The 22,821-nt window shown below is 35.7% G+C and overlaps 1 long non-coding RNA gene across 1 annotated transcript; it reads left to right on the forward strand.

The window, feature by feature from the left end:
* The first annotated feature begins 77 nt into the window (after nt 1–77).
* Nucleotides 78–21,256, forward strand: LOC110305626 (uncharacterized). The gene is made up of 3 exons (XR_002379175.2): nt 78–281; nt 3,050–3,166; nt 20,928–21,256. It is a non-coding gene; the product is annotated as an uncharacterized LOC110305626 (long non-coding RNA).
* The last annotated feature ends 1,565 nt before the right edge of the window (nt 21,257–22,821 follow it).

Consider the following 22,821-nt stretch of genomic DNA (forward strand, 5'->3'; position numbering starts at 1 on the left):
TCCCTATTTTTCCCCTCACTCACTCCCTCTCCCTCTCCCTCTCTCTCTCCCTCTCCCTCTCCCTCTCCTTCTCCGTCTCCCTCTCTCTCCTGCTGCTGCTGTCTTAAATACTCTTTTTCCTCTGTGTTGTTCTCATGAGAGCTGGGCATATCCTATCTCTGATTAATAACTTTGTCTGCCCCTCAATTAATTGCCATTTTCAAACATGACTGCTTCCTTTTACAACCTAACCTATTTTAATTGGTAGGTATTAAATGTGTGTACTAAGAGTAGTTATAAAGGTATGTATTCCACCTAGACCTTATAGACCTAAAATGTTTTTGGATGAGATACCTTGCTGGAGAAGCCATGTCGCCAGATTAAAATTCCTCTACAGATAGTACATGTAACCTATAAAAGGAATGTCTTCTGAGCACCTGATTCATCTAGTGACTAATTTCTCAGGGCTGTTACTTGAACATTTATATTTCAAACCAAACCTGTCTTCACAAGGTCCAACTGAAATGTTACTTATATAGTCCTTTTTCCTCTACAATCTACCTCTTATATGTGCATATTCCATTTTTTCATAGTGAATGATTTGGGACATGATTAGATAATGAATAAATACCTAAAAGTGAGATAAATTCTGAATAAGAAAAGCTGTACAATGTCTTTATGCCAGAAGAAAAAGTAAATCTAGTAGGATAATTTAAAGTAGCTTTCTAGATATCTGAATTTTGATTTAAAAAAAGCCAGAAGCACCCACTAGAAAGAAGGCAGCATCTTAAAAATATGGTGCTGGACAAACTGGACAGCTGCATGTACAAGAATGCAAAAGATCCATTCTTATCTCCCTGCCAAAAAAAAAAAAAAAAGTTCAACTCAAAATGGACCAAAGGCTTCAACATAAAGCCAGATACACTGTACTTCAAAATGAGAAAGTGGCAGAACTGAATCTGAAACTTTAAAAGCCAGGTAAACTGAAGATTCGACTATAGCTTATGTATATACTCAAAGATTATTCACTTTACCACAACAACTGATCAAACATACTAACAGCTACTGAATTCACAATAGGCAGAAATTGGAAACAACATAGATGTCCCCTCATCAAAATGGACAAAGAAAATATGATATACTTACACAACAGAATATTACTAACCTATTAAAAATTAAATTTTTTAATAGTCAAGTAAATGAATGAAACTAAAAAAAAACATAAAGAAACTAATAAAACCATCTTGGGTTAGGTATCCCAGACCAAGGAAGAAAAAATAAATATGTGTTCCTTTATATGTGAATATAAGTCTACACCAGATCCTTTGAGCTTATATTATGGCTTCCACTTTTTTGTATTTTGGGCATTTTTGAGTGTATGAAAAAATAGATCTCTGATTTTTTTGTACTTTCTCTTGATCCCTTTTTTTTTCAGTGTAATTGTCTTTCATATGAAAGTTTTGGGGTTTTTGGCCCATTATATTTTGTTTTTTTTTCTTTGTTTTTTTTTCTTTGTTTTTTTTTTTTTTTTTTTTTTTGCAAGTCCAATGGGCCTCTCTTTCCAGTGATGGCCGACTAGGCCATCTTTCCATACATATGCAGCTAGAGACAAGAGCTCCAGGGTTCTGGTTAGTACATCATGTTGTTCCAACAATAGGGTTGCAGATACCTTTAGCTCCTTGGGTACTTTCTCTAGCTTCTCCATTGGGAGCCCTGTGATACATCCAATAGCTGACTGTGAACATCCAATCCTGTGTTTGCTAGGCCCCGGCATCGTCTCACAAGAGACAGCTATATTTGGGTCCTTTCAGCAAAATCTTGCTAGTGTATGCAATGGTGTCAGCGTTTAGAAGCTGCTTATGGGATGGATCCCTGGATACAGCAGTCTCTAAATGGTCCATCCTTTCATCACAGCTACAAACTTTGTCTCTGTAACTCCTTCCCTGGGTGTTTTGTTCCCAATTCTAAGAAGGGGCACAGTGTCCACACTTCGGTCTTCATTCTTCTTGAGTTTCATGCGTTAAGCAAATTGTATCTTATATCTTGGGTATCCTAAGTTTTGGGCTAATATCCACTTATCAGTGAATACATATTGTGTGAGTTCTTTTGTGATTGTGTTACTTCACTCAAGATGATGCCCTCGAGGTCCATCCATTTGGCTAGGAATTTCATAAATTCATTCTTTTTAATAGCTGAGTAGTACTCCATTGTGTAAATGTACCATAATTTCTGTATCCATTCCTCTGTTGAGGGACATCTGGGTTCTTTCCAGCTTCTGGCTATTATAAATAGGGCTGCTATGAACATAGTGGAGCATGTGTCCTTCTTACCGGTTGGGACATCTTCTGGATATATGCCTAGAAGAGGTATTGCTGGATCCTCCTGTAGTACTATGTCCAATTTTCTAAGGAACAGCCAGACTGATTTCCAGAGTGGTTGTACAAGCTTGCAATCCCACCAACAATGGAGGAGTGTTCCTCTTTCTCCACATCCTCGCCAGCATCTGCTGTCACCTGAATTTTTGATCTTAGCCATTCTGACTGGTGTGAGGTGGAATCTCAGGGTTGTTTTGATTTGCATTTCCCTGATGATTAAGGATGTTGAACATTATTATCTCTTAGAAGCCCATTCATTTCTAATGAGAGACAGAAAGAGAGTGGAATGGAATGGTAGCAAAAGTGGAGTGAAAATGGGAGGAGTAGAGGGAGGGCAAAACACAATCAGGATGTATTACTTGAGAAAATGATCTATTCAATAAAAGGGGGAAATAATAAAACATGGTCTTCAAAGGCTTGAAAATAATGAATTGCAAATAGGACAATAGAATAAGCTTGGCTATTATTCCAGTACAGAGGGATTTTAATCATAGTAGTTCTCATGGTAGTAAATAAAAGAAGAAAGGTGAAACTTATCTGCAAAGATTCTGAGCCTCATCTCTAATTCCCATTTTTCTTCACTAGTATGAAATTGAGCCAAGTGGCAGAACCTGATTTGCAAAGTGTACCATTACTACGTAGAAATGTTTTAGATGTTATTCATGTGTGTCTCCAAATTTTCTTCTGTCTTCTAGAAAGATCTGTATACAAGCATGTGTACAGTGAGAGACAAAAGCCTTCTGAGAGAAGAATGTTCAGGAGGCAGAGTGAATGCTAAAGCCGCATAACTGAGAAGCCCAGGAAAACCTCAGGTTGTGTAAATCATGATTTAATAGAGTAACCTCAATAGCATCCAGGTGCTTCCTCACAATGCAGCAGCGCTGTTATCCCCAAATTTCTCTCCTCAGATGTTGATTTTCATTTCCTTCTATTAAGGTCAATATCCAATCTTTTAATTAGTCCTTAGTCTACATCAGAAGTAACCTACATATTAGACTCCATGAAATGTAAAATTTAAGAGATAGGAGAATCTGTTCATCTTCATGACTCTATCTTCAGGCACTAAAGCCTTGCTGGCACAGAGCAGGCATACAATATTTATTATATAGATTCAGAAGACAGAAATTATAGTTTAGGCATACTTGTCTATGTCCCCCAGGTGCACTCCTAAACCTCTTCCTTTGCCAGGTAGTAGTAAGTACTCAATTAATAATTGATGAATAAATGGATTAAGAAACACATTTTCCTGTGTATCTACCACCTCTATCTTCCATACAAGTTCATTTATTATTCATGTACTCATTCAACAAATATTAATTGAATAATTTCTGTTCCCAGGTTCTATTCTCTGTAAGAAAGAGATGTTTATACTCCACATGAGGGAAACATAGTGCTTATAAAGATAAGAATTCATCTTTCTGTTGATGGATAATGATACTGATTCTATAATGTAACTATTGTGAAGAATGCCACTGTAAAAAGTGTATACAGAAATAAATAGAATGCTATTGTCTAGTGGAGTTTTATTTAGTCACAAAGAAAAACTGCCCTTGCAGGAAATTATGGGGGAAAAGAGATCATTTTGTTAAGAGAAATATGCTAGAATCAGAAAATTATAATAAGTTTTTTCTCATAGTTTGATTCTAGAATTTAATACTATACAAGCTTAGAAGCTCACAATCTTAGAAGTGGGAGAATTTTAGAAGAAGAAGAAAAGGCCCAGGAGGTGTGGCAGAGGATATGCCAAGAGTATATGGAGTGACTATGCTTAGAATAAATGATACACACAGTTTTACACTTGAAAAGATAATTTTAGACAATAGTATGGAATTTAATACAAAAACAAATCCCAAAATTCTTTGAAGTGATTTCCTGGTTGTTGTGGACAACCTGAGAGGGAAAACCTGAGCTCAAATCAATATAAATCATAAGATTAATTTATTTCTTTCACTTAATTTAATATGGTTTCACAGTAGATGCTTTGTTTACATGGTTCCTAACATAAAAAAACCTTTACTATCTGATGAAACATATGTATATGATTGAACATGATGTAGTATTATTTGATTTTATTGAATATTTATAGATACTATATATTTATAATTAATAATGAGAACTAATAGAGAACAATGTGTCATTTAAATATAATTGAATCTATAAAAAGTTGCAGTATCACAAACAAGGCATTGATAATAATATATTCTATTTCATTTAGATTAGGTCATTATTATAGATACTTGTATGTGCCTACAGATGTATGAATCTAGGCATCAGTAGTCAGAATACAGGTGTAGTTTCATGTTCATGCTACTACTATCTAGATAAGTTTTAATATTACACAATGAGCTATTTAAACCAGTATAGTATGAATCATGTAACTTTTATATCTTGGTTTTGAATAACTGTTTCCAAAAGAATATAAAGTACAAAAGTATTCAAAGACCACAATGTATATTATATAATTTTAGCATAATATATTTGATATTAAAATTTCAGAAATGAAGGAAAGATGGTATGTGAGTATAGAGATAGCATGAATTATTATTGTAAAATGGGAATTATAATCAATTGCATTAGTATATTAGTTTTCATGTTTACACTGGTTCATTTCTGTGTACTTATTTAGTCCTTTCTTTCCTTCTCTTTCTATTCTTTGTTCTGTGTTCCTACCCTGCCTTCCTCACTCCCTTTCTTCCTCCCTCCTTCTTCCCCTTCTTTTTTTATATTTTATTTTTATTTTTTAGATATTTTCTTTATTTACATTTCAAAAGTTATCCCCTTTTCTAATTTCCAATCAGAAAAATCCCCTATCCCCTCCCCTCTTCCCCCTGCTTCCCAACCCACCCACTCCCATTCCTGATCCTGGCATTCCCCTATACTAGGGCATAGAGCCTTCACAGAACCAAGAGCTGCTCCTCTCTTTGATAACGGACTAGGCCATCTTCTAGCTACATATATAGCTAGAGCCACAAGTTCCACCGTGTGTTTTCTTTGATTGGTTGTATAGTTCCAAGGAGCTCTGGGGGGTACTGGTTATTTCATATTGATGCTCCTCCTATGGGGCTTCAGTCCTCTTTAGCTCTCTGGGTACATTCTTTGATTGGTTGTATAGTTCCAATGAGCTCTGGGGGGTACTGGTTAGTTCATATTGATGCTCCTCCTATGGGGCTTCAGACCTCTTTAGCTCTCTAGGTACATTCTCTGGCTCCTTCATTGGGGACCTTGTGCTCTGTCCAATGGATGACTGTGAGCATCAACTTCTGTATTTGAAAGGCACTGGTAGAGCCTCATGAGAGACCTCTATATCAGGCTCCTGTCAGCAGACTCTTGTTGACATCTGCCTAGTGTCTGGATTTGGTGGTTGTTTATGGGATAGATCCCCAAGTGGGGGAGTCTCTGGATGGTCTTTCCTTCAGGCTCTGTTAATAACTTTGTTTCTGTAATTCCTTCCATGGGTATTTTGTTCCCCATTCTAAGAAGGAACAAAATATCCACTCTTTCTTCTTGAGTTTCATGTGTTTTGCAAATTTTATCTTGGGTATTAAGTTTCTGGGCTAATATCCACTTAACTTTCCTACCTTCCTTAATCCTTCCTTCCTTCCTTTCTTCCTTTCTTCCTCTCCTCTTTCCTTCTGATATATAAAGATGTCACTAAGGAGCACATATCATTAAGTTTGTCCTGAAATTTAGTACCATATCTCTCTTGATTAAATAAATTTGTATGATTATAATTTTTGGAAAATACGAACATATGGAATTGATAATCAAACTTTTCTACACTGAGAAAACTACAAAACAAGAAGAGGTTATTATATTTCTTAAAATAATTTTGACGGTTAAAGATTACTTTAATACCAGAATATTCTGCTTACAATAGTCAATTCTTCTCTGGTCTGTAGAATTATAATTATCACACTTTAAAATGTTGCAAATTTTCATGTTTAATTCTAAGTCAGTATTACATGAGATCTTGTGACTAATATCATAGAAATGTGCACTAATAAATGGCACTGGAATTCCACTCGTTTTACAACCTACTTGTTTTTCAGTTGCCTGGTTTTATCACTTTTTAAAGATTTGTCATGAGTTCTTAAAGATCATGCAATTAATCTTCCTTGGACTCATCAAATTAGCCTGAAAATAATCTAACAAGTCTTTAAATTGAAAGGCAACCTCAGTTCTTGTTCTCTTGTTGTCTTACTCTCTGTTGCTCTTCCCTTGTTTCTGCTCTATCCCCTTGCCCCTCTCCCATTCCCTTCCCCCCCTCTCTTCACGCACTCATGGCTCAACTCCTTCTCCTCTTCTTCTCTTCTCTTCTCTTCTCTTCTCTTCTCTTCTCTTCTCTTCTCTTCTCTTCTCTTCTCTTCTCTTCTCTTCTCTTCTCTTCTCTTCTCTTCTCTTCTCTTCTCTTCTCCTCTCCTCTCCTCTCCTCTCCTCTCCTCTCCTCTCCTCTCCTCTCCTCTCCTCTCCTCTCCTCTCCTCTCCTCTCCTCTCCTCTCCTCTCCTCTCCTCTCCTCTCCTCTCCTCTGCTCTCCCCTCCCCTCCCCTCCCCTCCCCTCCCCTGCCCTCCCCTCCCCTTCCCTTCCCTTCCTTTCTCTCCCTCTCTCCCTCCCTCTCCACCTTTTCTCTCTCTGCCTTTCTCTGCCTCTACTACCCTCTTGACTCCACTCCCCATGTCCTGAATAAACTCTATTCTATACTAAAAAAAAGAAAGAAAGACAACAAAATAAATCTATCATATTGAATTAAACACTAAAGTATAAAAGTAGTAATTAGTCCAGCAAGATTACAAGGCATTTCCCATTGAACTTACTATGGAACCATACCTCAACATCCTGGGACTGGGATTCCAAACATGTGACAGACTCTTCCAAACACAGACAATTTTTTTTGCCCTAATTTTGGCTTAGATTGAAGTATTTTGATAGCTTGCAGACTACATGCCTTTTCCAGGTATCAGCCCATGCTTTGGTCTTCAATAGATCTTTCTCCAGGCTTGATATTCAATTTGCAAAAATATTTCATCTTCTCTAATATATGTGTATGATATAATCCACTGTTTCAATTTTTCCAAAATTTTATAACCACTTTGAGGGAAATATTTGTCTAATAGTCAATGTGTAGATGGAGTTTTTCAGCTTCAGCACTAGAGGTAGTACAGGCTATAAAATTCTTGGTTGAAAAAGCTAATTTGAGTACTTCAGTGTTGACCAGTTGTACTGGCTAGTTTTGTGTCAACTTGACACAGGCTGGAGTTATCATGAGAAAGGAGCTTCAGTTGGGGAAGTGCTTCCACGAGATCCAGCTATAAAGCATTTTCTTAATTAGTGAACAAGGGGGTGGTCCCCTTGTGGGTGGTGCCATCTCTGGGCTGGTAGTCTTGGTTCTATAAGAGACCAGGCTTAGCAAGCCAGGGGAAGAAAGCCAGTAAGTAACATCCCTCCATGGCCTCTGTGTCAGCTCCTGCTTCCTGATTGAGTTCCAGTCCTGACTTCCTTTGGTGATGAACAGCAATGTGGAAGTGTAAGCTGAATAAACTCTTTCCTCCCCAACTTGTTTCTTGGTCATGATGTTTTGTCCAGGAATAGAAACCATGACTAAGACAGCACTATATACACACTATGTTTGCTAGGTCTTACTAGTGCCCCTGCTTGGACAAACAATAATATCTCCAGATATTGCTCTATCCATTTTGGCAGGGAATGGGAGAAAAAAAAACTGTATATACCAAAAACCACGGGGTTAGATTACTGTTAATGTGGCCATGTTATTGAAGAATATTTGAAAAAAACAATTTGCCTCAGTTTTATCTGTGTTTAAAAATTCTAGCACAGTTATCATTGTGAAACTGTTTTACACAAATGTAGAAAGAACACATATATTTTCTTTCAAGAAATTTAGAAATATAAAGAGGTCTTACAAAGTTCGTATTACTGATAGAAGATCTCTCTTTATTAGACTAGGTGGTACAATGTAGATGTCAGATATAATTGCTATTTGTTGTTTATCCTAACTAGGACAGTCTCTAACAAAAAAATCTTTTCCTTTGTCATATTCAGGTAAAACTAATCAAATTTCCAAAAGATCTCTAGATTCCTAGACTATGTGATGCCTTATGACTTTGTTTAGTTAATTCATGATGATTTTCCCTGTTATACTTAGCTCATATGTTAATGTTTTCTCAATTAATTTTTCTTTTTTTTCTTGATTCACTAATGTAATAATATCATAGAAGATTTTAAGAGGAAGCTACAGTTTTTTTAACAAGTTGCTTATCACAAGAATATTATCACTAAAACATCTAATAGCCAATTATAAAATATTATTAAAAAATATGAGAAGGATGGGCTAAAGAGAAAATTACATAACTTCCCATCTTCCCATACACTAAATACTATAATTATATTTATTTTATTTTATGTGGATGAGTGTTTTCTTGTATGTATGTTTATGTACCACATATTGGATGGGTTCGCAAGTATAGATACCAGAACAGGGCATCATATTTTTTGGAACTAGATTTATGAACACTTGTTAGCTACCGTGGGCATTTGGTGACCAAATCTAGGTCCTCTGAAAGAACAATAAGTAATGTTAGCAGCTGAATCACCCCTTCATCCTCTACTGCATCACTTTACTTATATGCAGTGAATAGCTCTATATCCTAAAGAATAATAGAGAGAAAAAGTTGCTTGTGTAATATCAGATAATGAGAGGAGAGGAAGTTTGGAAATTGAATGTATCCTTTATAGATGTCCCATATACTATGTATATCAGCAACATACAAAATAGAAAAAAAAAGTTATGAGACAGAAAAATCACCAAGCAGTTAAGAATATTTAATGTCAAACATGCTAGGAACGCTGATTGCTTATATACTCATTAAATTGTAGATCCTTCATTTGTATTATTATTATCATAGAATTATATAATCTTATACTGAGATCAGAATAACTGAGTTTTAGTTCATTATGTACAAGATCATTGACTACCTGTGACTTAGCATAGTGTGATGCTTTCCCAGAGATGAGATACCGTTTTTAATCACCTCTTCATGTTTTAAGTGCTTGAGGACCAAGAATTCTTTTTATTAGCAGTTATGAAACTCAACTCCAAGGGATCTAAACTGTTACCTATATTACTCCATTTTCTCAAGCTATATAATGAAACATTATTTAATTTCTCACTCTTAATGCTTTGACCTCCCTCATACAAAATAGCAAGAAACAGTTAAATGTTCCAATTCCTAAAAGGCTGAGCACGTCTACAAACAACAGTCAGCATTGGGAAAAAAGAAAATTAACGGTTTTCTGCTAATGACTCATATTAGGCCTCTTTGGTGGTCTAAAGCAATGGATTACATCTTTTTATCATTTCTTCCATCTGCCTGTCACAGAACTACTAGGGTGATTGCTAGTTTTGTTGTTAAAAAATGTCACCCTCTCTTTTTTTCAGAATCTTTAAAAGTAAACACAGGAAAAGTGGTGTATACCTGTCATTTAGATCAAATAAAACAAAGGTCGGTGGGAATACATTTCTCTTTTGAAGAGGCTCCCCTGCTGATTTTGTTTATCAGAAAATGGCAAGTTTTTGTTCCTAATGGACTGAAATTTAAATAAAATCTGACCCTGGAAATAAAAGCAGCCATTATGATGAAATAAAATTATATACTTTGGAGGAGAAATTGAATTAGAATGCTGGCTTTCTTTGGTTAAATTCTTTTACATAAGGAAATGAGCAAAAGAGAGAGAGAGAACTGTTGTGTAGAATGAGCTTTTAAAAAATCAATAATTGCTTCCAATTTAGTTTCAAAAACTTTGTCCCATACTTCACAGAACATCATGAATTACACTGAATTTTGCTAATTTCTTTACACAAGATTCTAATTAACACTCAAAGGACAAACTGATTGGTGGTTTTGGTAGTTTATTTTTAAAAACTGAGTTCTCAGAAGAAGTAAAATTTCATATGCTGTCTACTATTTTTTCAATATTGGAACAATTGAAGATTAATCTTCACAAGAGCATGCTTTTGAACTGACAGAAATTTTGTAGCTCTTCTAAGGTGGCATCTGATTTTAGTTAAAATTCATCATGGAAACCAAGAACTTATACATTAACATAATTTTAGAAGAACATTTCTTAAAAATCTCAATTATACAAGCAACCTTTGTGTTCTTCATTGAAAAGATCACCTATCCCACTCCCAACTTTTCTCAGTTCCTTTGTTAAGGAAGCCTTTTTCCCCCTTGCTTCCTAGTTATAGAGTTGAGGTATGCTTTTCTCTACCTAGTTTTGAATGTCCATTGATGTCTTTCTTTGTTTCCCTTAACTTTGAGCAGTATTTTTAGTGAGACTTCCTAGGTGTAGCTTCTGACACTATGAGGACACACAAGCTCACAGGAAACTCCCTGACTCTGTGGCTCTTAAAATATTCCCACATCTTTATCTGAAATATTCTCCATGTCTTAGTAGAAATATATTGTAGATGCCTCCACTGGGACTGGGATCCAATGCCATATTTTCTTCACTGAAAATGTACATATAGGTAACAGTATATAGGATGAATAGGTTCTATTTAGAAATATGTATGTGAATATGTATACATATATAGATGTAATAACAATTAGTGGCAAAAGAGGCAAGATATTTGAAGAAAAACCGAGAAGGGTATGTAGGATGGTTTGGAGAGAGGAGACATTAGCTAAACATTACCATTAAAATACAGCCTCAAAAAACCTCAACTCTAAGCTTCTCAGAAAGACCCCTTTTCTCCCTTGGTCTTCTTGTTTTGAAAGAACATATTTTGATCATAATCACATTCAGGGAAACAGTCCTGGTTTATGAAATTTAATGAATAAAGGCAAGTTTGCCTAAAAGTTTTAAATTGTACCCTTTGTGAAAACAGTATATATATATTGTTTTTGAATAGGCATAACTACCCTTTGCAGTGGGGAGAATTCCTTTTGGGAATGCATAGTTAATATTTAGCCATACCATATATTTTATTTAAAGCTCCTTTTAACAAATGATGACATATTTAAAGATACAATAAACATCATAAACTGGAATATATATATGTATATGTGTGTGTGTGTGTGTGTGTGTGTGTGTGTGTGTGTATACACACCATATATACCAATTTTCCCCCTATTGCTTACTGCAATTGAAACAAGATACTCAACAATTCAATTGTCACCTTTGCCAGTTTTTCCTCTTAGAGTTGTCTTGAACATTAGATATATAATATTTAAACATGCACTGGGCTTGTAATAGGTGCTCACTAGATAATTACCTGCCAAGGAAGGATTCAAAGAGCAGGTCACAAGTCTTCAAGGTGATGAGAAAAAGGACTTTCTACACCCATGGAATCATGTAAAGTCCATTCTTATATATTGAAATAAAAAAGGATAAGTAAAGAGAAAAAAAGAGAAAGAAAAGAGAAAGAAGGAGAGAGAGAGAGGGAGGGAGGGAGGGAGGGAGAGAGAGAGAGAGAGAGAGAGAGAGAGAGAGAGAGGGAGGGAGGGAGGGAGGGAGGGAGAGAGAGAGAGAGAGAGAGAGAGAGAGAGAGAGAGAGAGAGAGAGAGAGAGAGAGAGAGAGAGATTAAGAAAAATGTAGAGCACCAAACAGCTAAGTCATGATTTCTGAGTAAATCATCAACTCAGCATAAACTCCAGCCCACTGAAGGTCCCCCTTTGTGTTCCCAAGACTAATGGACGGTATCTAGGCAGGTCAAGAATCGAATGCACATATTTTCCCAGGTATACCAGAATTGTATGAGGCAGCAGCCTCTAAAAGGAGAACTAGATCCGTGTGCATACACCAAGTTACCATTCTCTGGAAAGCAGCTCAAACAGGAAGGTAACTAGCTAGCTTTGCTGCTGCTTAGCTGACAACACACAGTGTGTATTGGTGAGGATATTCTCTTTGACCAAGAGGTGGCCAGTAGGCTTTCTAGTGAGTATTCCTTATCCAGTCTACCTGCTCCATATTCCATAACTCCTCTCTCTCCCAATCTCTTTCTCTCTTCTTCCTTGCTCCCCCCTTCCCTCTCCCCCTCTCCTCTTCCTTCTCTTTCCCTTTCCCCTACCATCCTCTCTCCTATTTTTTTCTCTCAAAAACTATAAGATTTAATCTCTTTGCCTTGTCCACCATTTCTGAATATTTTCACTAGTCTCTGTGGAGCCTATCACAATACCATAGTGCAGCTAGGCTTAGAGGTGGAAATGAGAATACAGTCACAACAGAACTACTTTCTATATTACTGTATGTCAAAGAAGTCTCTCAAGTAGAAACACACAGATAAGGCCAACCATAAATATATGACAAAAGTTTTGAGTTTTACATGAACTACAAAAGAAAGCTATGATAAGCATTCATGTATTTCATTAATCTTTTACTTGTAAACAGGGACTAGAAATAGTGTCAATCCATTGAAAAGCATGTTTGTTTGTTTGTTTATAATTTTCTGTGATAAATTAGGTAGCACTTGAAATTAGGAACACATCATTTTGCTTGAAGCTCACTGTGTCTAATAACTGAATCTAAATGAATAAGATTTCACAATGTGTACAATAAAATTCTTTAGCGTTTTCATCTGAGAATTGCATCTTTGGACTTCGGGAGGATATATCACTAAGATACATATGAAATGTATTACAGAAAGAAATTTACATGATACCTTGAACATTTCAAAGGCTGGTAATTTTCAAATATCAACCCATTACTTTCCACTTTGAATGATTTAATAGATAGAATGTGTGTTCTTGGCTTTTATGGAACCTGATCCCTCAACCATCTAGAGTGATACCCTTAGATTAAAACACACACACACACACACACACACACAAAATAAAAAAACAAAACAAACAAAAATAACCATAATGTTTCTACAGAGAAATTTGAGGATTCTTAGGACCAGGAGTATTGGAAACAAGCCTACAAAACTTACGACCTGACATATGCTTTGTTCCCACAGTCTAAGTGAGCTACAGGTTTACAATCATTAGCGTATTGCTAGAAATTGAATCTGCTGAATATTCAAACACTTATTTTTATATAGCCAAAAGAAATGGCTTATGTGAGGTTTCACCGGGCCAAGGGAATATGCCATTGTTTCTTGCCCAGAAGAAGTCACACAATTGTGAGAACAGTGTTTGTACTGTAAGGAAGGATTCAAAGTTCATGTTTGATTTTCTTCCCCTGGGTTTTTGTTTACAAAATCAGAAGTGAAGTGCCCCATTACAAATACATTCTATCTGCTTTACAGGAGTTAGGTGTGTGAATACAATTAGGGTCCATGGGACTAAATGTTTATTAGCACAAGAAAAGAGCCTCCTCACCTCTGTGACCAGACTTGTTTGATGATTTTAATCTATAGCTTATGAATTCCTTAGGATGCACAGAAAACACCACAGCTAATCCAATTAGTTAAAGCCTGGAATGCCTTCCCTGCAGATTTTACTGCCTTCTTAAGTACTTACTCAAAATCCAGTATTTCATGTACATGTGCATAAATCAATTCTCCTTGTGTGCATCCAGACTGGATATGTTCAGACTGCTTCAAATTGGACCACAACTCTGACTCAAATACATGCATGATGATTAGATTCTTAGGCCAATATTTGAAAGGGCCACATTTCTGTGATATGTTTAATACATTTTAAAGTAACAATTATGAATGAAAATACAGTAATTGCATATGTAAATTCCTCAGACAAGAAAAGTGTTTTAAAATTTGGTCCCAGATTGCTCTGTGTGTGTGTGTTTCCAATTTTTTGTAAGCTATTTGGAGCTTCTCAGAATGTTTTTTGAGCTAATCTCTGTTTGTAGCTTAACAATTTTTATGTTTATTGTATTTCACTATTGAAATTTCCCCTCCACAGCAACCATAAGGTATATATTTTGTTCATCTCCAATGGGAAAAATCCACCTGTAGAAGCTGGAACATTAATAAGAAACAATCATATGTTGTGAGGATGATTCGAGTTATCTCTACTCTCATGTTCACTAGTGAATTCCTATGCAAGTTTAAGGAGCTCTTGCAGTGAGTGTCAAAGGGCCATGTTGACAGTCTAATTCTGTCACTACTTCCATGACCTTAGACATTTTTCTCTCTAATCTCCCCAACTGTAGTTTTCATATAATTGTATCTTGTTTTGTCAGCTTCTCTTTCATTTATAATTTAACATATTCTGGGACTACAAGAATGAAGGTCACATTTTCTGATACTTATCCTTCAGATAAGGAGTGTAGAGATTCCTTAGTGATACAAGGTGTCGTACAGGTTGCAAGGTCTCAACCGAACCAATTATTTAAACTTCCCAGGCATTTCAGATGTTCCTTAATATAATCATTGTGTCTTGACCTTGTAGTCAAACCACTTTCACTTTTCTTGGGTCTCTATTGGTTTCACTCAAAATGGTTGTTCTAGAGAAAAGTCTTCAAATAAAGTTTGCAAATCATTTCATAGATGACATTACATATGGAAATATCTGTGCACCACAGAACATTAAAAATATCATAGAATAATCCAATGTTATTGAAATATTAACAAGACTCTGGTTAGTCTGTTACTTATATTATCTCTCTCTCTCTCTCTCTCTCTCTCTCTCTCTCTCTCTCTCTCTCTCTCTCTCTCTCTCTCTCCACTTGAGTTGTTTATTTTGTAAGAGTTTCCTTGGTCCTGGTGTCTCTTCATGGCAATAGTAGGGTAAGTAAGACAGCCCTTCCTTACTAGCAGCATCAATTCTGCTCCCCAAAGGGTTAATGTTCACTGTTAACCCATGTCAATTCCATTCTGGGTCAATAGCCTATTTGTAATATATATGTAAAAATAGTATTTTTAGTATATTTATCTAATATTGTTAAAAAAACTTTTAATTTTAGGGCTCAAGAATTAAACTTAAATTTTCTAATTAAAAAAATTCGTTCAATATGTCATATACTTCCCCTACATTCAGGGGGTATTAGCATCAAAATTTTCTTGATCCATTCTGATGATGCAGCTGCCATTTGACCTTTGTATTCTAAATTTGACACAAGCACTGCCCTAAAAAGCTAGAAAATGTATTTATTTGACAGTATTCAAGTTCTTTTGCTGTAACTTCCTCTAGGAAACTCTAGTGAGCATAGTTTACATGTAGGACAGTAAATTAAGAAAATAAAGAATAGAGTGATATACCATCACAGTACCTTCCTACCTTTAGAGTCACAGGTTTCTGACTCTTTGAGTATCAGTTTTATTCTCTTATCTTAATACTTTCCTTTACAGTCCAAATATTTAATCTATATGGTGAACTTTTTTTCATTATATTTCATACAATGCTCTTCCTGATCCTGACCCCCATTGTCTTCCTGATCTAACCTGGCTGTTTCTCTGCTTGTTTAATTTATTTCTGCCATTCCCAGTTTCTCCCTACTGCTTCAAGAGCTTGATACACTGATTTTCCTTTTAGGCATCTCTTCTACCTGGAGTTTCTTCATTATGCAGTTGCTTACTTATGACTTTGTTTAAGCTGTATAAGTGTTTGATAAATACCTTCTTCCCACACTGACACACCCTGTCCTACATTAACCTTCATGAGTCCTCATACACAGTTTAGACTTCCTTTATTTTTCAAGACTCATCACTCTCTGTTAGGTATTCCACATCTTATGTTTGGACTCTTTTTATTATCCAATTGGTTGTAAACCTTGATAAGTCTGGACCTTTATTCCTTCTGTTTGTTCTTATACTGCTTAAAGAGGATCTAACCTGGATCACTGGGTTTGATTAGTGAGTAAGTATGTGAGACAGTCTTTTTCTAACATCTGTGGGGCAGTAGAAATACAGAATACTACAAATTGTAATTTTGCTTTAAATTATCAATTGTAGAAAAAATATAATCCATTCTTCTTGAGATCATTTTTACTTAAATATCTATTTGTGATTAAATCTGCTGAAGTAAAATATGTCAATGTAGACAGTTGTAGATATGGAGACATAGTCTCTGGAAGACACGTTGTGAAGAAGAAAGATATCCAAACCAAACCCTGGCCTCTTCCATCTGATGTTTCTGGCAGAACCAAGATAGGGTGACTTGAGATTATTTAGATGTAGCAATGTGGATATTGATTTGTAATTAATGTGAAAATATTTTTAAAACTTTAGAAATATTCTCATGAAAATTGAGAAATCTAGATTTTTACCATATTTCCTCCATGCTGTATCTTCTGACATGTCACCTGATTTTGCCAGACCACAGCTACTGAAATAGTAAAATTGCAAAGGTTAAATCTGTCTTATCATTGTATTTATTGTTCCATTATTTACATCATTTCTACAAAATGGCAAATAATTAGGACAGTCACTTTTATGAGCAAGAGAAATGGACCCAATAATTTGTTTCTTGGCCTACAACTTGTTACTTATTTATTTCCAAAGTGAGAGCCGCCATGCATCGTCATTCTGCAGTATGCGAACATTAACCAGTACAGTACAGGCTGTGACCGTGTTCCTTCTGTCAATGATATCTGCGCTGTTCTCTTGATGTTTGTAGCTGAGAAATACCATAGTTAACTAACCAGATGGATATAAAACAAGAGGAAATTAACATAAAATAAACAATAAAATATCAACTGGATATATGTGTTTTACACATCTAGAAACATGTAGGAGTGAGGAACAGTGAATTATTTTCTAAATGTAACTCACATAGAGCTGATGAAGCATTTTGGAGGTAAGCATATGGGTAAATGAGCCAAGAACATGCTACTCTATTCAAAGCAACCAACTATTAGAGGCCCTTAGAGTGGAGTTTCTAGACTTCAGATATGCATATTTATTCATATGTCAATGGTGAAGTGTATGGATTCATTGAACCCATTGACAGAAGAGATTCAGTGAAAGAGTTTATAATAAGATTTTAAAAGAAGGAGATTTTAATTAGCTGTATCAGTTTTACAGTTTAAAATACCATGTTAGAATACGTTCAAGAATTTCAAGACTAGTTAAAGCAATTACTGAATTCAAGATTGTATACACTAGTTGAAATCAATGATCATTTTATTACAAAGAAATGAAATCGAGGCTATTTTTTTTCTTTCCCAGAACAAGTACTGAGCAATTCTGCCTCTATTCAACTGTAGTACATAAGTGTTAAAGATTTCTGTTTAATTATGTAAATTAATGTTATCATATAGCCTTTGTTTCTTAAAAATAATAAATAATTATCGTTACTAATAGAATTGAATGACTTTTCTAAAGATTTATCAGATATCAGCTATGGTATCATAATCACAATAAGTTTTGTTTTATAAAATTAAATAAAATTTCATTAATATAGCATTTCATCATTAGATCCCTTCTTTTAAGGATTCACTTACCTGCTAGACAATACGAGAATGCTTATTTCTTACTTTATATGATTCTGGTTAAGAAGAAAACAGTATCTTAGAAGAGCAGACACACAACCCAACTGAGCAAGGCCCCTACAGGAAACAAGAGCAAAGCCAACAACTCAGAAGGTTTATGTTTATCTGAATTTAAAACAACCCTAAGTACATATCTCTTATCTACTAGATCAGCCCACTCATATAGTGATTCTAATAGTCTTTACTCTTAGAGAACAGTAGCAGTTTCTTGTTTCATTTACCTATCTGATTACCTCCAAGAAAGTTTCATCATCTCTGTTTGAGATACAATGTGAACAGTAGCAGTTAATACAGACTTATAACTCATCAAAGGGCAGAATGACTGCCTATGCAGTACTCAGGCAGAATAAATATCTACAACATCCTTCTCCTCCACAAAGCATAGGAAACTCTGATGAAGAGGAGCCGGAAAGACGGAATGACCCATAGGTCAGGGAGCATTGAAATAAAGCAGTGTCTTCTAGACATGACAAGATTTTGTTCTCATAAACTCACTGCACCTGTAGTTTCTTTCACAAAATCAAACCAGTCAGCATGGATGGGGGAGGAGCACAAACTGTGACCTATGGTTCTGAAGACTTACACTGTCAATGGCTGTTGGGATAGGAAGACCTACATTTATTATAGAGGTGAGCCCCCTGCTAGATTGACTGGGCTTCCATAGATGCCGTGTGGATAATATTAATTGGACTCAGTGAATTATAAAAAACAAAAGTGGAGAATGAAGTAAAAAATGAGATCTAGGTGTATATTGGTTGAGTAGGGGGAGGGGTGGGGTGACTATGATCAAATTATATTGAATGCACATATAAGATGCTTAAAGAATATATTAAAAATATATATATATTAACAATTTTATTAGGTATTTTCCTCATTTACATTTCCAATGCTATCCCAAAATTCCCCCATACCCTCCCCGCACTCCCCTACCACCCACTCACACTTTTTGGCCCTGGCATTCCCCTGTACTGGGGCATATAAAGTTTGCAAGTCCAAGGGGCCTCTCTTTCCAGTGATGGCCAACTACTCACTGATAAGTGGATATTAGCCCAGAAACTTAGGATACCCAAGATATAAAAATATTATATTAATAAATAATTTTCTTTTGGGAAAAAAATCTTCCTTTTCATCACTGAATATTATTACAAAATCTACAGGTTATGTTTATAATTTAAGAAGCATTTCTGTAAGTTTTGTCAGGTAATTATAGTACAAAAGCAAAATTGAGACGACTCTGTGTGTGCATTTTGTTCGGTGGTTTCTTTCCTAATTCGAGTAAAACTCCCAGTTTCCCTAACAGCTAAACAAAGAAAGCCAAGTATATTCTCATATCTAAGACTTCTGGTCTTCTGTGTAAAATTCAGTAATTGCTAGTGATGAAGGTGGTGGTGGTGGTTGAGGTGGTGGTGGTGATGATGATGACGATAGGGCTAGTGTTGGTGTTGGTGTTGGTGCTGGTGCTGGAGTTGCTGCTACATTTTCAATTCTGGAAATTATTATAAATAAAATATTAATACCTTGGTATAAAGTTTAACATTTCTTTTTTCTGTGGTTGGGGAATGTCTTTAAACTCTACTTGGTGAGAGTTTATAATATGCTTAAAATAGTGTATAGATAATTATAGAAATCTTTTTCTACCTCAAATTATCCCATAAATAAAGTCAGTAAAAACTACAGCTGAAAATATATACAATATTTGTTGTGATAAATACTATTTGAGCGTTTCTACCCTACTTTAGAGCATCTAGTTCCCAAATAAAAGACACAAATACTTTTACATTTATAGTAAGCGTGGAAGCATTTGAACTGAGCAGGTATCAACTTTCTATGTGAATTTTGTCTACCTCCCTGTCAATGACTCTGAGCTATCACTTGTCATGTTCTGCCTGGGTTGTTCCTACTCCAACAGGCTGACTAGTCTGGCCATGTGGTCATGATTTACCTATCACATTTCATCTTCTTTCTTTTTGCCTTCCTCTCTTCCCTATTTGTGAACCCTAACTCAGACCCTAAGGCTAGGAACTGAAGCCTGTGTATTAGTCAGGGTTCTCTAGAGTCACAGAACTTACGGTATGTCTCTATATGATAAGGGAATTTATTGTAATGACTTACAGTCAGTAGTCCAACTAACCCAACAATGGATAGCTGCAAATGGAAAGTCCATATTCTAGTAGTTATTCAGTTCTATCTACAAGACTGGTTGTTTCAACTGGTCTGTATAAGCTGGAAACCTGAAGAAGTAGGTTCTAACATACATGCTGGCAAGAAAGTGCAAGCCATCAAAGAATGAGTCTTCCTTCTTCCAATGTCCTTATGTAGGCCTCCAGCAGACGGTGTGGCCCAGATTAAAGGTGTGTGCCATCATGTCTGAATTTGAAACTTGCTTTGTCCAAGGCTGACTTTAAATTCAGAGATCTTCATGGCTCAGTCTCCTTGAATTAAAGGCATGCACTATCTTGCCTGGGCCTAAGCTTTTTATTGCCACTTTGCCTCAAGACTTTCATACTCAAGATCCAGGTCAAAAGACTGTGTCTTCCAGCCTCAAATCTGAATGACAGGTGTCCCCTCTATTTCTGGATTGTAGTTAATTCCAAATGTAGTCAAGTTGACAACCAGGAATCACCGCCGCCTTCCCCTTTCACCCAGCGACAGTATGTAGGCACCCTTATTAACTAATCTCAGATAACTTTGGAAGCAATGTTGATACAATAAAAGCTGGTATATGTGAGATTCTGCTTGTCTGAGAACAACTAGATCTTGGAGTACAGAATTTAACATTTGAATACAAGCAACATCAGATCAGCCCACTACAATCTTTCCTTTTCAATAAAGTTGGAAGAAAAATGTATTAAATTAGTATTGTATTTCAATGCCTTCTGCATTATGTCACTTTGTGGGTGACTACTTTTTCATGATTCTATCTTCATACAGAGCATGGAAACTTAAGTTAATATTTTCTACTTTAAGGCTACATTTTTTTTTCAGAGAGTATATTGCACCTAGAGAATGTGTTTGTCTATACATGTGTTTGTGTGAGTGTGTGTGTGTGTGTGTGTGTGTGTTTGTATAAAACACTCTTGTGTGTTAGTGTAAAATACTCTGGTGTGCTACTCTTTGTATGGTAATTTTTCTTAAATCTTTATTTTCTTCTTTGTGCAGAAGATACTTATTGGAATGAAGCCCTCTTTATAGACATAAGACCCCAAAGGAGCCTGGAGTGGTTTGGCAAAAAAAGAAATCTCAAGCTTGCTGTTTAGTGGGGCTTTGCCAAGCCAACAACACTGTAATTGCATCTTTCCACTGGCTTACATTACCCATCCCCCATCCCACCCACCTCTCCTTTCTTCCCAACAGTCTTTTGTGTGTCCTGACAAAAATATGCTATTATAATGAATACTGTATGTTTACAATAAGTTTCAGAGGATTTGGTAGCCAAAAAGATAAAGATATTTTATTAGTAGCTTTCCAATGGAGATAATATTTGTAGAATGGGCCTACGTGTTTGTATTTTCAAAGATAAATAAAATGAATAATATCCAAACATGATAATCAACATGTCAGTTTCTAAGTACATTGGCATTTAGTATGAATGCTTGCTACTTATTCATTCTGTAAGGCTTAAAAGATAGGCATTACAACCCAGCTCCTGGGGGATAGTGTTTCAGCATTATTTCAGTATGAACAATATCCTTTTCTTTATGGCAGGTATAATACAACCCTAAGAGAAAAACAACAAATTACAAATGTATGAAAAGTTTTCATCAAACCTTTTGGCAGGAAAGAGCTCTGTGGTCCTTTCAGCTGTTTTTCATTCATTGAGTTATTAGGCTATATTTGAAGATAAGGTTTTATTTGTTTGTTAATTTCTCAAATTTCTGAAGTCTCCAGGGCCATTTGTGTTTGTCCATTACTTCAAATGTGTTTGTTCCTTGGTTTCTCTGGAAAAACCACATGATTTCTACCACCCAAATTTTTCAGATAAACTGTTAGACTTCTTTGGAATGTGGACTGAGGATTTTTAAGTTACTGATTTCCTGGGCTTACGACTCAGTAAAGTTAGATAATCAAGCTTCCCTTATAAAGAAGTGATCAGGACTCATGTTCTTGTTGGGGATTTGGATTCTGCAACCTTTTATATGGATGACATTTAGTAAATTTATTTATTACAAACTCTTTTAAACTTGAGTTTGTAAATTTTAAATTGGAGAATGTTTCTTATATACTGTGAGTCTCCGAGGAGATGACATGAAAAAGGCCCCTCACACACAGCAAGATCTTTGTACATACTGGACCAGTCAGTCATCCAGTATTTTGTCCACAACTGCTATGTCAAAAGTTCAGGTGACTTTTACTGACAATAGCAAAGGTAGTGATTAATGTCCTTGATGCTCTTTCCTAGTTAATCTACCGTCTCATATATAGTTGTCAAGATATTCTAGTACATCATTGGTGATCAATTGTGGGGAGATGTCTAGGGGCCCTAATTTATAATATCTATTATTTTCTACTACAAATACAGCCACCAATGTAGATTTCATGTTACTAATGTGATACTTTTGACTCTTCAGCTGGTAGCTGATGTACTTCGTTACACAGAATTCCCATGACACAAACAAAATAGGTAGAGAGGACTTGAAGAAATTATGCAATAGTCAGATATAATAAAATAATTTGGAAGTAATAAATTATATGTATACCTTTAAGTCTAGTATAGCAATAAACTAAACAAATATGTTTGTATTATAACTTATATTAATGACTATGCTAAACAACTGACTTACAAAAGTTCTAAAATTTACCCTCTGTTTTCACAAGCCATCAGCAGCAGGGTCCTCCATAAGAGGGATGCCTGATCTTTTATAGTTAGCAGTGTGAAAGTGAATTATGGCCAGGCTGCCACAGCAGGACAGGATGCATGTACACAAGGCAGTAGATACCTAAGTAGTCCTTGTGTAGTATGTACAAATGCTACAATAATTGTCATGGTGTTAATTATACTGAGGGTTCGCATGTAAATCCATGGAGATCTCAGAGAAATTGTTTCTTCCAACTA

The sequence above is a fragment of the Mus caroli genome, unplaced genomic scaffold (genome assembly GCF_978045245.1).
Source record: "Mus caroli unplaced genomic scaffold, Mus_caroli_1 scaffold_2, whole genome shotgun sequence".
NCBI classification, from domain to species: Eukaryota; Metazoa; Chordata; class Mammalia; order Rodentia; family Muridae; genus Mus; species Mus caroli.